We start from the raw sequence: 3364 nt of genomic DNA, 5'->3' as shown, positions 1-3364 counted from the left end.
GTTTGCCATTTCAAATGGGGGGGGAGGGGAGGGGAGAGAAATACTTTTCAGGAAAATATCTACCAAGTGTAACTTCTTCCACAGTCATGTTGATGAGGTTTTGTCTGAAGAGTAAGTTATTTATGCTAGATTTATGACTTGAATCCTGTGAGAGAGAGAGAGAGAAAGAGGTACTGACTTATTGCAGTTGATCACAGGGCATATTGTATTGCCTTGTCATTAAACTGAATGAACATGCATACATTTGCATCTTTCTCCTTGCTCCCTTGGAAGTCTGCTGTAAGCAAGTCCTCTCAGGGACTCACACACTAATGATCAGAAAGACAGAGTGAACTCATCACCTTTCCACCCTCTGTGTCCAATCTTTAAAACTTTTTTTTCTTAAGCTTTATGTGCCAGGAGCATAATGTTAACAATCCACTTCTAGTGATGAGCAAGAGGGAACTAAACGGCAGGGGAAAGTACCGTACAACAGATACTAAGCTCACTTCCCTTTATACTTATGAAATTATGCGGGAACTGTAAAATCATCTCCCACTGGGCTTATGGGGGATGGAAGTAATACAATTTGCTCTAGTGCCACAGACCTTATCAGTTCCGCCATATATTTCTGTAGTGTTTGGAGGATTGATGTCAGTGCGCACAAATGGTAACAGAGCCGCCAAGCTGGTTAAAAATAAAGGCTTGTACCCAGGGCTGAAGAGCTCAGAGGGAGCGGATCTTGCCATTCACAAGTGCCCTATCCGATCAGGAGGCTGGACCTGCAAAAAGGCAGACGTCCTCCTGAGTCCATGCTGTCACAGTCTCTTTACGTTTGGGCAGGCTGGGTGTTGTTAATATCTGAGCCTCTTATGTGGTAAAAGATCAAAAGACAGATGGAAATTATGCTGTAAAAATAGACTCCTCTAAAAGGGGAATGGCTGGTAGATGAGTAAGCATCATGAACACAACAAAGGAAACATTCTTTGGCTTGATCTGTACAGTCAGATTTGGCTGGGTGGAAAGCAAGTGGGCCACTTTGGTTTTAGAGGGGCTTGAATTTGAGTTTGAGCCATCTCTCCCACCCAGCCCCACATGAAACGTTCAGTTTGTTCTTTCTCTGCAGCTTTTCACTGATCTCTTTGTGGCCAATTTGAGGTTCCCCCTTCCAACTCTGGTGTTCACAAGAAGGATGGCGAGGTGGCAAAAGGGGGGGGAGCCATCCAGAATCTCTGTCTAGAACCATTTCCATTTGATCTGAAGTGTGCTCTGGAGAACTGCAATGTATATAAATAAAGAAAGAAGCACTGTCTGTTGTCACAACCCTCATTACTGGGAGGTGAGCTCCACCGAATACAACTGGACATACTTCTGAGAAGACATGGTTTTATTTTTATTTCATAAAATTTATATCCTGCTGGGTTGTAAAACCAAAAACTCAAAGCAGTTTACCAAAAGAATAAAACAAGAATTTAAAAAATTCAAAAATTATTAAAATCAGCAATAAGCAAAAAACAGTTATCAGCTCTCTACGTATCTGGGTAGGCTTGTCTAAGCAAATATGATTCTAGCATATTACAAAAAGGTCACACCCATTTTAAGCCACTTATTTGTCACTAGCTCCTTTGAATGCAGTCAAAATCTCCTCTGGCAAAGGACTGCTGCAAATGTTCTTTTTACTGCATATATGATGCTTTCTGCTCATGGTGCTAAGGGGCAGCTCTGCACAATCCTGCTTCCAATAATATTTGTGCATGGAATTTTTTTTGTGGTGGTTAAACTGCTCCATTTCCAATCCATGCACATTCTGTAACTCCCTGCTGAAATCCCTTAACTTTTGTACTGGTGTTTTTGTCTCCCTTTTTTTGCACTACAGCCCTCTGGACTGCAATAATGTGGTAGCATTGTGGAAGCACCACAGAACTACCAATGAAGCAGAACAAAGCCACGACAAACACACTATTATTGTGTCAATAACATGTTGCTGAATACAGCTGCAATGAAACACCTGTTTGAATGGTCCTTACCCTACAGTAGGCATAGGCAAACTCGGCCCTCCAGGTGTTTTGGGACTACAACTCCCATCATCCCTGACCACTGGTCCTGTTAGCTAGGGATGATGGGAGTTGTAGTCCCAAAACAACTGGAGGCCCGAGTTTGCCTATGCCTGCCCTACAGAAGTCTACCTGGAATAAGTCTGTCATTCAACATTTGCTGCAAAATATAATTTTGCAGATAGCTGCATCAGAAAAATGGTATGAGATGGCTAAAGTCCTTCGCCGGACAATCTGCAGTCCCTTCTCTGTGCCCAGAACTGTTTCAGAAGTTGCTGGGGCTAAAAGAGGGAGGCTATGACTCAGTGCATAGGTGCCCTATGTGGCCAGCCCCCAACACTAGAGAGAGGAGCATCTCCCCAGGCAGAGAAGAGTTTCCATGTTCTGGCATCCAGGCAGGTTCTGCACAATAGGAGTGGCTATAAAGCCTTCCTATTCAGGTTGGAACTTTGCCTGAGCAATGATAGTCTTTCCTGGCTCTTGACTTGTTTGGGCTATTGGCTTGTTCCCTGGTTCTTACTTCTGACTTGACCCTCTTGGCTCAGATCACTGGCACAACTCCTGGATCCTGATACTCAGCTCTGGCTCCTGCTTGCTGGCTACTGCCCAGCCCTCACAAATGGCTGCAAGGGCAATTTTGCCATTGTAAGTGAGGAGGTCTCATTAAAAACAACAAGTGGAATCCATTTCGGTACATTATCAGGAGGTACCCATCCTTTTTAATCCCTCCCATCCAAACACACACACACACACACACACACACACACTTAGACTCTTGAACTATACACAACATTACTGTTATTTATCAAAGGTCATTGTCTATTCTGAGTCCTTCTGGGGCTCAGGACATATAATTCAATGTATAAATAAAACATTAAAATTGTATCTTCTGTTTTGGCCTTTTCGAAAACACCTTTTAAAGTCTTTAATAGAAAATCCTATGCAGGTCTACACAGAAGTAAGTCCTAGTGAATCCAGTGAGATGTACTCTCAGATTGTGCATACAAAGGCACATTTAAAGCACATGACTTCCCTCAAATAATTCTGGGAACTGTAGTTCACCCGGAACTGATTTCTTTGGTTTACTCCTCTATACAGAGGTATGAGTAATTCAGGGGGAGGGGGGATGAATTCCAAATAAAAGGGTTTCCCTAGCCTTTTTCCCAGGACTGGAGATGTGTGAAGGCCCAGAAAAGACCTGGGAAGTAGGTAGGATGGACTATTTTTTCTGGGTTCCTGCTCTGCAAAAAAAAAAAAAAAAAAAAAATCTGATTCCTCCACCCCAGGCTTTCACATCTGTACCCAGGACCTTGCAATGGTGCAGTTGAAGG

Source organism: Lacerta agilis, chromosome 4, assembly GCF_009819535.1.
Source record: "Lacerta agilis isolate rLacAgi1 chromosome 4, rLacAgi1.pri, whole genome shotgun sequence".
Lineage (NCBI taxonomy): Eukaryota > Metazoa > Chordata > Lepidosauria > Squamata > Lacertidae > Lacerta > Lacerta agilis.
Note: the sequence above shows the minus strand (reverse complement) of the source record.